This window comes from Mytilus trossulus, chromosome 4 (genome assembly GCF_036588685.1).
Source record: "Mytilus trossulus isolate FHL-02 chromosome 4, PNRI_Mtr1.1.1.hap1, whole genome shotgun sequence".
Classification (NCBI taxonomy): Eukaryota; Metazoa; Mollusca; class Bivalvia; order Mytilida; family Mytilidae; genus Mytilus; species Mytilus trossulus.
Genome location: NC_086376.1, coordinates 59014461 through 59027516, shown reverse-complemented (window position 1 = coordinate 59027516; position 13056 = coordinate 59014461).

Below are 13056 nucleotides of genomic sequence, written 5' to 3'. Positions count from 1 at the left end.
CTAAGATCTAGTATGAGTTTCTTCATCAGCTTGAATGCATTGGAATACTTTACATCATCCCATTTTGTAAAATCACAGTGAGCCCAAGGATTTCTCAAATCTCGTCGTACCTAACATAGAAAAAAAATATTACATGTAACGCTTGATAACAATTAGGAAGTTGTTGGAACATTTATAAGCAAGCTACAAAATTCTTTTTCCTGCCTGTCACTACATTTTGTGTACGGGATTCTTAAACAAATGGGTACATAAATAAAAACGTGATATATACCCAATCCGACGACATAGATTGCTTTACTAAGTAATATATTGATATATTTAAATTATTTCTTAACGTACAAGACATTGATTTGTCTTATGTTGACAATCTATCGCGATTATATATACTCAAATATGTTTTCCCGTAATGGGAATTCAGCTTCATCTCAAATAATTATAATAACCTCGACTAGATCATAAGTTCATATCATACATAAATCATTAAGCGCAGTTTGCATACTACTTAAATTATTTTACCATATCAACGAAAAGTGTTCATCTTTTGTCTATTTAATTTTCTCACATGAAATATACAATGATTTCGTGATTAAGACAGATGGTTTTACAAATAAAGATTATAACTATAAAAAATAACAATATCGATATATTTTTAACAATTAGTAAGATATCAGCGTACATAATTACTTTACGTACTTCAAGTGCATCAGACCTTACAGATGGGGCGAATTTGTCAATACTGATAACCAATTCCAGCAAAGCACTCGTATCACATGTTTCGTCTAGCCCTGTAAACTGTGCCATATGTGTCAGTAGAAAAAGCTTGGATAACTCAATAGCATTATTGATAGTGTAGTCGTACTTTTCCTTCTTGGAACGATACAGTGCTTTATTGTTATTGACAGCTTCATAGTTCAGGAAAAAATTTGTTGATGGATATTTTTCTAGATGTGTTGGATATATTTGCGTGTCAATCTTATGATAACTATTTAGCTCATTATAAAGGTCTGATAGAATTGGAACAATGTAGTTTCTTAATGCTGGTGCTATGATACTATGAAGACATATTCCAACAACCAACCATCTTTTTTTGTTATCATCTAAATCAGCTGGTATTGCTGTAAATAAGATAACAAAGAATGTTTTTTTTTATAATTGTTAGATCAGTTTCACTAGGGATTTTATTACATTGGTTGAAATTCACTTCTGGTGCAAGAAAATTGGTACCGTAAATTAATTTCATTAATCTTACTCTTTACAGACAGGATATGCTGTTGATTCAAACAAGAAATTTGACATGAATAAAGTTTGAATGGTTTTATAAGTGTTCTTTTTTGCCCTTTATAGCTTGCGGTTCAGTGTGAGCTAAGGCTCTGTGTCGAAGACTGTACTTTGAACTATAAGGATTTACTTTTAAAAATTGTTACTTAATTTGTCTCATTGGCAGTCATACCACACCTTCTTATATCTATCTCTGGGTTTTTTTTTGTAGCTGAAACTCTGTAGTATTTAAGAGCGCTATTAAGCATTATTAACCAAAACATGTTCCGTACTACAAACACGTCTTGATCTTTTAAATTTTATCTTATTTTTTAATATAGGTTAGGGTTTCGTACAAAGGTTCAACCACTTAAAATATGGACGTGCCCCTATAACGTGTGAACGTATGTAAAAATATCTTCCTGCTCAACCGATCATGGGTTGTGTTCTCGTAACAAATGTGTCGATCCATATATATACACATGGTACATATAACATGTAATGACTACCATCGCTGAAGGCTTAATTGGATAAGGAATACATACCTGTTACTGATGGAGAGTTTGATGCTATCTCATCAACTGCATCCCGTAACGGTTGTGGTATTGGAAATTTAAAGCGATCTGAATTCGAAGATTTTTTAGCCATGATCCTTTTGTGACAATGCTGTATGGTTTGAAACAGTATGTGAACTGTACTTCTTCTATTTCTGTAGCTGTGTTTTGTTGCTACTTCATTTGTAACTTTCTATTTATTGTTAAATCATTCTGCATAAAAATATTTAAAAGCATACAGTCGTTGGTAAGCAAAAGTTTTCAACACATTGTAACCCAGTATGACTTTTTACAATTATTGGCAGGATGACGTATACGATAGTATATACAATTAAGTTAACTTCAGCGTTTTGTTTTTCACACTTTTTTAAAGAAGTTTGGTATTGACAATGTTCTCTCTTATAACATTTTGCCAAAATAAAACAAATACTTAGTAATGAACTTAATTTTTCAATAGGCAACAACAAATGCAATTCAACTCAGTATTTTTTATCAATGTCAATTCAAAAAGTGAAAACACCCTTAAAAGGATGAAAACAATTAAAATGGCTTCAAGGAAAAGAAATCAATATACAAATTACTTCTTTTGTCTGTCTCAATTACGGAACTTCGCCGGTGTTTGTTAAAGCCATGACTTCTCTTTGTTTATTCTTCTTTTTTTTTCTTTTTTCAGTTGTGGTGAAAGTGTTAATGTCATTTGTTTCGTTTTAATGCCTTGATAAAATGAAAACACTATTGTGAATATACCTGACAAAGACTCTTTCTTATATTTTTGTTGTAGCATTACTGTTTTCTTTATAGATAGTCTCCATCTTCTTTATAATAAAAAAGAAACATATCATTACTTGATATTATATGTAAATATGTATATAATTTAATGATATGATATATTGAAAGATTATATATTAGTTATCAAAGATACCAGGATAACAGATGATGACTGGACAAAACGTATGACGAAAGACGATATTCCTTAATAGATATCACACAAGGACGCGGTGTGTCAGTGTAAGATCACCCTTATGGCCGGAGTGGGGTAACTATTTTACATCGCAGCTGTTTTAGATTAGACGAAAAACCATTTACAATTCATTACATCAAGTTTGGAACGCAGCAACCGTAATAATACATTTTAGATATTAATATAGAGGTCGATCATTTAAAACGTATCAACCGTATAGTAAACGTTGACGTATCCACACCTGCAGATATATGAAAAAATATTATGTGATCCCGAGCTTATCAATAAGACCATTTCAAATTTTGCTTTATTTAAAAAACTAATTGGAATCTTCGAGACAATCAAACATACACTTTCAATATTTGCGATAGTGGTATTTTGTATTAAAAAAAAAGGAGTTTCTATCAACTTCTTTTTCACGCCCTTAAAAAAGAGCCGATGAAGGGCAGGTTCACGAATATCGTACACAATCCTTTTATAATCTAGTTAAAAAATATTTCAAGATCTTACATAAATAAACACAACAACAACAAAATCAAATGTACTATTTATATACATGTAAGGAACTTTGAATATTGTTCATTTGCGATTTTGTCATAAAAGGTAATTGAAAAACAGGTTGTCTTAATTTTTCATATAAATGTAGTGAGTCAAATTATCAAATAACAATTTAGTTCTACGTGAGTACAAGTAACACACAAACAAACGATTTTACCATTTTCACTCCTATCATGTCTGTAAGATGTTCCAACTATCCGGAATATCTTAAAAGGTCGGGTTTCAGGTTCCACAACAATTCGATATTTCGTAATTGTTTCGGAAATTTCTGCTTTAGAAATTAATCAGTTGCCCATTTGCATTATTGAAAGTACATAGAATTAAAGCTCGGGATCACATGCAGGTTTTTTGGTATATCTGCAGATGCGGATACGTCAACGTATATGATACGATTGATATGTCTTTAAATGACCGACCTCTAATATGATATATACCCTTTATTACCCCCGAACACGATGAGTAGATATCACACAATGTAAACTCGCCCACTTGCCAATCGGCACATACTATATCGCCACTTTATAAAAAAAAAGAAATTCGCCCCACTCTTGTTGACTCGCCCCACTTTTGAAAAAGTGTAAAATCAAATTGAACAATCAGTCTGGCATCTCACTTATTAACGAAAAAGGTTTAAACCCACAGAATAAAGTTCTGCCAACTTGCCCAAACAATAAAGTATGTTAAATTACTGTACGTTCGTATCCAGTCGTCATGGTGTAGAAGTATGTGTCGTCGCCTGATTTGATAAATGTCTTGAGTTCGAACCCCAGCATATACACTGGATTTTTTCTACGGAAATTCTGATAGATAGTCTTTTCTGTATAATTAATTATAAGTGTTAATATGGATTTGACATTCCCGCCAAAATGTTACAGAACAAAGGAAAGTATGTATAACAAAGAAACTCAAAGTTGGGTGATCTAGTAGGGCTGATCCGGCTCAGATCACCCCTGTTAGAATAAAAGAGCTGGGATGTAAATTTTCAGGTACCCTGGTTTTTTAAATGGTTAACTTTTGTGATCTAACGAATTATACTGATTCTCGGGTTTGTCTATAGACATATTGATATTCTTTGAAACGTTCGGTACTTGGCGCAGAGCCGATCGATAGAATAAAGAGAAATCGTTGAAACATTGCTTCGTTCCTTTAAACTACATGTAGCGTCATATGGACCAGACACTTGTTATTTGACGTTTTTAATAGCAAGCGCTAAATTCAAGACATCTATTGTTGACGTGTTTTAATCACTATGTGTTTCTTACAAAACGCAAATTTAACCCTTTATTTTTATATAAGTCGGTTTAAAGCAACTAAGGTTTGTACAACTTTACATCATTCGAAAGATGTGTCATTGTTAAAATCATTTATACATTATCTATAGTCAAGATATTCCAAACATTGACGTTTGGTATAAAAAAAATCCCCATTGTTGACTAAGCTTCGAAAAGAGAAACAAAGGTACCAGAGGGACATTTAAACTGATGAGTCGTAGTATACATATGAAAAAAACCCACTAAATTGAAATTGAAATTTAAAAAAACCTCTTGATCTTTTTTTTATATAATTTGGTAAAATAGAACTAGTTAAACATTATTTAAGTATCACCTGAGTTTAATCAATAAATATCGAATCGATAAGTTCGTATCTGCACATGCAGCTACTGTACCCGTAAACAGCAAAACATATTATTTTTACCTTCATTGTTTTCATCACTTTAAATAACCAGGTTTTTAAAGTTATGTGATTGACACCTTCTAATTGGTCCTTGAAAACTCTAAACTGCAGCGAGATGGCAAATTATCAGCATAAAAGAAGCAGGGATGTCGCTGTAACAACTTCACGTATTGTTGGTCATTACCATTCCAATATAAGTCGTTTTGAGAATAAAAATCAGGCAATAAACGATGTTAAAGACCTTCTGAGATAAAGAAGACCCCCCTATACCAATGCAACATGAGGATTGGTCAGAAAAATACAATCCTAAAAAGAGAGTGGTGGGTATACAGGAGCCTTTAAACAAGAACTGTTTGAGATCGACTCATCGCTACTGCTGAAAGTGTGATAAGACCATTTCGGAGACCTTTGCCTACGAACAGAAACACAGTTTTCCTTATCGAATGTAGTGCAGAGCTCGCCAAAGTTGGAAATTCGCATTGTGGAGGAAGATCCAATGTTCAAATAGAATTCGGTTCAGCTTCGCTGGCCCGATCGTAGCCTGAATTTGAACCATATCGAGCATATATGATACACTATTGGGCGGAAAGTGCGCGATAAGACACCCCAGTTCAAACACATAATGAAATAAATAATGTCAGATATGGTTGTTTCTGCGCATAAAGTACTAATTATTTTGCATATAACGATCACCCATGATGTGAACAGTCATCTGAAGATAAATTTACAGTAAAAATTGTGAAATGCATTTTTTTTGTACAAAAAACACTTCACTTTGTTATTTAAATTGTGGTTATATAAATTTATTTTTTTCTAACATTGTTTGTTCATTTAAATGCCAATGTTAACATAAACTATGTTTCAAAAATATTCTACAAATATTTTATTAAATTTCATCCAAAAAAAAAGAGGCTGGTATATCAATTTTTTAAAAATCAAGGTCTTGCAATACTGTTTTCCATGTGTATATATTTAGACAAACAGATCAATAGACAATAATAGATAAAAGCACACAAAACACAACATATAAAACTAAGGACTAGTCAACACCAATCCACTTAAACCTTGGGTAAAACTTTATTTTTCAACTCACAAATTCTCTGTGTGCAAACTTACCTGCGCAGTTTGGAAAGTTTCAAGGTTTAGCATCAACTAAATATATTAAAATTAAATGTATTTTGCCTATTAAAAGGATAAAATCTTTTGGATTTTATTGTGCATTTTTTTCCCTTTCTATAGAAGGTGTAAAAATAATTTAAGTTGGGATATAACTTTGAGATGTTCCTTCTCAGGTAAGAACTGGTTGGTCTTGAATTGATTGTCATTGATTGGCATTGACAATAGATATCTACACATTTGTGGGTGATTTAAGAGTTTATATGAGTGGACAGTATCAAAGTAATTCATGGTGCTTGTTTATTTTTACATCTTCTGCAGGAAGGAAAAAACATGCCCATTAAAATCCAAAAACGATTTTCTCTTTTTGGAGCACAAAAAGCATTTAACTTTCATATATCTAGTGGATGCAAGGCCTTAGTCGTTCCAAACTTCACAGGTAAGTCTGTACACTGAGTAGTTTTAGAGATGAAAATACGGCCCCATTTGTTATGATGAACCTTAATAACAATTTTTTGTAAGGAGTGGTTAGATGATTTTAATTTAAAAACAAATGGATAGTATTGCATGTAAATATAAGCATTTAGAAAAAAAAACTTCCTTGACATTATTTTCTATCTACAGCGGTTTTCGAGAAATCACTTACTTTAAAACGTGCTCTTACTTCTATTCTGTAATGAGCAATTACGGCCATGTAAGTAACAGAAAGACATTATTGGGCGCATTTTCTTACTATACCTCAATTATGATATTGGTCATTTTTTATCCAATAGGTTCATTCGTGTCGGAGCAAAATAATTTATGTTTGCGAAAGTGAACGGACGATAGACAACGAATCCACAATAGTATCTCACTTCACAACTAGCAATCTGAGATCAATATTGAAAATTGGTATTAGAATTAGAGATTTTAATTGTAAATGAACGAAATCTTGAGTTTTCGTTTATGACACGGTTTCAAACGAAATAAATTGTCTGTAACATATTAGACTTTATACTTAAGACTAGATGAGAAAAAATAAAAAACATACTTACAAAACATTGGTCGGTAGTGAAAATATTAATTTTCTTCCATTGCAGCAACATCGTAATTTTAAGATATGATTAAGGATACCGGTAACCTTTATTTTGTCTTCCATTGTTGTTATATATTATGTATAACAAAAGCTTTTGTATATGAAAACAATTGGCAGAGGTTATATATACACATTGATGTTGCATAGTATAGTTGTTCTCACGGTGCGATGTTCACTATTGTCAGATCAAATTAAAATTAGATTGTATCGATTTACAATTGTAATGTTACATATGTTCAGTGGCCATATAAACACACATGCAATTTAATGATTATAAGATGAACAGATATGCCAAATAGAAAAAAAAACAATAACTTAAGTAATTAGTGTCCGAAACGTAATTGTACTTCGTCGAAGATTTTTACAATACAATAAATATGACACTAATGCTGTGATTTGTTTATGGTTTTATTTAATTTGTTATGTTTAGGCATGACGTACAACTTGTTTTTCTCAGTATCGACGCCCATCAATATGTACAAGTCGTGTGATGTGTTCACGTTTTTTCAACATCTGATTTATTTGTCTCCAAGTTATTAAAACATTCTTTTCAAATTGAAAATCGGTATTTTACCTTCTATTTTTCATAGTACATGTATATTCATATGACTTTTTATGCACTATCAAATGCTATATACGAATGACGTTTCATTGTAGATTGAATATGAAAGTGAACTTTTAAAATTGAAACCAACGAATTGAACAAACAACCCCCAAGGAAAGGTTCAACGGAAAAAGAAAAGCGAAAAAACCCTGAGTACTATTGTTTATCTAATTACCAGATATCAAAAACGAAATCAGATTAATAGAACTACAAAAGGCATTTGAAGTTGCGATTTCAACCCTGTAATTGTTAACTTATGATACATACATGCCCCCTAAAAAAAAAAGAGCGATTAAAAAAGTAGGTAAATTTCATGAAATATTAATCAAATGTTTATACCAGACCTCAAACATAATGTTTAAAGAAACAATGACTGTTGATAAAAAAGTCAAAGGGAAGATTTTGAGAAAAAAAAAACACGTCCATACATTCGTCTACAAAAGCAAGCATCTGATGCTGAGACGATTGTAGATTTGAAGATATTGATGATCAATTTAATGTTTCCTTATTTAAAAATTATATTCTGTAATGATCAATTACGGCCATGTTAGTAACAGGGCGGAATCATTCAACGCATTTTCGTACCATACCTCAATTATAATATTGGTCACTTTTTATCCAATAGGTTCATTCGTGTCGAAGGGGAAGTTTTGTTTTTGCGAAAGTGAACGAACGACAGACAACGAATCCAAAAGATGAAATTATCTCACTTCACACCTAGCAGTCTGAGATAAATATTGCATGTTGGTATTAGAATTAGAGATTTTAGTTGTAAATGAACAAAATCTTATTATATGATAATTTATTAATATATAACATATTAGACTATATACTTAAGACTAGATGAAATCGTTGAGAAAAAATAAAGAACGTACTTACAAAACATTGGTCGATAGTGTGTCATATCATGAAAATATTTCTTCCATTACTGCAATATCGTAATTTAAAGATATGATTAAGGATACCAGTAACCTTTATTTGGTCTTCCATTGCTGTTAGATATTATGTATAACAAAAGCTTTTGTATATGAAAACAATTGGCAGAGGTTATATATACACATTGATGTTGCATAGTATAGTTGTTCTCACGGTGCGATGTTCACTATTGTCAGATCAAATTAAAATTAGATTATATCGATTTACAATTGTAATGTTACATATGTTCAGTGGCCATATAAACACACATGCAATTTAATGATTATAAGATGAACAGATATGCCAAATAGAAAAAAAAACAATAACTTAAGTAATTAGTGTCCGAAACGTAAGATTTTTACAATACAATAAATATGACAATTATGCTGTAATTTGTTTATAGTTTTATTTAATTTGTTATGTGTATAAATGACGTACACATGAAAATCGGTATTTTACCTTCTATTTTTATTAAAATTGAAACCAACGATTTGAACAACCACCCAAGGAAAGGTTCAAGGTACTATAGTTTGTCTAATAACAAGGTATCACAAACGAAATCAGATTAATAGAACTACAAAAGGCATTTGAAGTTTTCAACCTTGTAATTGTTATTTAATCGAAGGCGAAGGGAATATAAGCCCTAAGCCGGGAATGTCACAGTATATGAGTTTTGTGGTTCAAATTGAGGATAAAACGTCGTATATACCCCGGCAGTTTCTTGAATATATACTGACATATCTGTGTTGTTATCCAATCACAAACCTCGACACATTTGTAATCCGTAATATTATATGATATCCAGGTCTCAGACAGGGTATATACTGTGACATTCCCGGCTTAGAGTTAATATCCCCTGAGCCGGTTGTCTAATCAGTGACAACTATACAACAGTTTTATCCATCGGATCACCATCAATGATGGTGATGCATTGCTGTGTACATTATGTTTATACAACTCGTCTAAACATCAACCCAACAATATAAGATCTGTAAATTTGCTTTCGCAAATTTTTTCCCCCTCGCCGGGATTCGAACCCATTCTACTGAGATATCGTGACACCAAATCGCCTGCACTGCAGCCGTCCCGTCAGACCGCACGACCACATGGGCTTCACAAAAATAAAGCTTTCGGTGCCCGTGTGTTACCTTTCTTCGTCAGTTTTAATCTAGCGGCGTACTACAGTACATGATATATAAGCCATGGAGATGTTATTTTTACAGATCAGCTCAATTATCTATAGTGAAGAATCCTACAAATTAATACAAGATACAGTCACAAAAAATAATTATATTTATAAGTACGTCTGAGTCAGTGACAACTCTACAAAAGCTGTATCAATCGGATCACCAGCAATGATGGTGATGCATGGCTAAGTACATCATGTATATACAACTCGTCTTAACATCAACCCAACAATGTTAGATCTGTAAATTTGCTTTCGCAATTTGTTTTTATTTTCCTCGCCGGAATTCGAACCCATGCTACTAAGATATCGTGACACCAAATTGTCTGCACTGCAGCTGGACCGCTGGACCGCACGACCACCGGAACTTCACAAAAATAAAGCTTCTGGTGGCCGTGTGTTACCTTTCCTCGTCAGTTTTAATCTAGCGGCGCACTACAGTACATGATAGAGATAGAGATGTTATTTTTACAGATCAGCTCAATTACCTAGAGTAAAGGATTCTACAAATTATTGCAAGATACAGTCACAGAAAATAATTATATTTATAAGTACGCTTGAGTCAGTGACAACTCAACAACAGATGTAGTGATCGGATCAAAGATGGTGATGCATGGCTGTGTACATTATGTATATAGATCATTGCTGGTGATCCGATGGATACATCTGTTGTAGAGTTGTCACTGACTCAGACGTAGTTATAAATTATTATTATTTTCTGTGCAGGGTTTCCCCTGGGCCAATTTTTTTTTCGCCACCTCTTTTGACAAAACAATATATTTTTCGCCATTTTATAATTTTTTTCGCCAAGTCACATAACTATATTTTTCGTTTAAAATTAACTTTTTTTTCTAACCCCCAACCCCTTTTCCCTTAAATAAGGTGATTTTGCACCATTGTGTCTATAATTATTCTCTCAAACTTATTTCAGAGTCTACATTTATTGAATATAAACTTAACATTAACTTAAAAGGGAAAAATATTCATTGTATTTTAAAAAACTTTTCTAAATGAGGGAGCCACTATACTTTAGTAATAAAGAAGATATAAGTCCTGGAATATTAATGGCCATGTTTTGATTATATAATTCCAGTATAGTTCGTAAGGAAAGTTTCTTTAAAAGACAAATACTGATGTGCCCTTATGTACTAAGACGTGGTTTTTACAACAAAAGAAAAGCTTTTATCGCATGAAATTGATCCCTCATTTCATGTGTAGTCATAACATTAAAGGCTACTCTCATTCGAGTGGTTGTTCCAAACTTTTTGGATAGATTTCTTCATAACGACAGTTTCTTTTCTTGACAATCGTTATGCCCGCGTCTCACTGTCCCGATTTTTATATACGATGGACATCCAAATGCGAAAATTGTAAGTTCGTACGAAGTTGGTCCCGATCTCGTTAAAATACCAAAAAGTGACCGAAGCAAGAACGATGAATAACGAAGTCTATACGATAGTGCCGAAATCATATACGATAGCAAAAGATGTACATACGAAGGTTAACCGAAGACGGGTATTTAAGCTTCATATCTCAGCCGAAGCCTACACGATGGATGACGAAGGCTACACAATGGATTACGAAGGCTACACGATGGATTACGATGATGACGCGATGCATTTAAATGGTATGGTGTTATTCGTTCAAAATATCTTAAGCACTATTGAATTTAAAGGTCAAAGGTCAAGGTCACAGTGGCAGTTGTAATACAAGACAATATCATCCTTGTGGACACTCTAAAACTTATATGCTTCAAAAGATTTTAACCACATTTGGTATATTGTTTTTCCTTGTAATGATCTGACATTTTTACGTTCAAGGCTAAAGGACAAGGTCATGCAGATGGACTTGTTTTTCTCCTTAAAATAGGGTCCGAGTACACTGTTGTCGTCCTTTGATTTCCATCGTCCTTTGATTTTCGTTGTTCACGAATATAGTCCTTACTGTGGACAGTGTGTTACCTGCCAATTTTTTGTTATACCCCTTCCAATTTTATTTCTCCATGTTTATGCCTCATATAGCAAGTTGGGGGTGAAATGACCCTGTTAAATAATTGGGTCATAAATATTAATGTAAAGTAGTGAATAGGTCCAGCTGAAAAAGGTCAAAAATTAGTACTTCGGAAGCTGTCAAAAGATTTCAAGACCCCCTAAACATAAAATTGTCCATATTTTGAGTTAGAGCTGATGAAGTTTTCTATAATTTTGAAATAATTTTTCCCAAAAAGTAGTATAACAGACTATAAAAATATTATTGAGAAAGCGCAGGTGGGATTTTTTTAAATTTTTATTTATTTTAAAAGAAATGCACTACGAAATAACTGTGTACTCGGACCATAGCATGATACACAGGAAATTGGTTGCTCAATTTTTTTTACCTGCTGGTTCTAAAGACAATATTAAAGGTATTTTCATTTACTGAATGTTTTGGTTGATTTCTAAAAAAATAGTTTATATATCAAATATGCATATTCAACTGACCATTTTCTACATGTGTCATATACAAATATAGTGTCCATATTTGTCCCCAATATGTCACATACGAGGGGATGCCACGCTCGGCATTGCCTTGTTTGAACTGTAACATGTGTGCACTAGTCTGAATAATCACCCGTAAGTATGCCATGTTTACTGATCTATCTTAAAGGTAAGGTAATGAGTTCGTTGATCACGTTTATTCAAAAAGAGCTCTTTCCAGGAGAATATCATAATAATATAGACAAAAGGAAGGATGTGAGGAAGGCAACAAATGCGGCAAAATATGACATATAGAAAACAAAATGGTTATGGAGTAAACATTCGTGTGACAACAACTCAGACGATACATAAAAAATCAGAATATTGAAGAAAAAGTTGGTTTCCCTATATACGTGTACATGTAGTGTTGGTGGCGAGGCGCGTTTATGATTTTCATTATGTTACTTGATATGAAAAATTGACAAAAATTAATATTTTACTTGTAAGAGTAAATCCTGATCCTGTAATAGCTGCTCTTCTTGTTCCATTTGAATTAATAGAAACAACGCTGTCGCCTTTCTTGCTCTCATAGAATCATATATGATATGAGCTCGGTATTTTGTGAACGTCTTTCTTAACTGTCGTATTAGACTGACCAATGCATATCGCGCATGGCACTTTAAATGTATTTTAGTGCGAA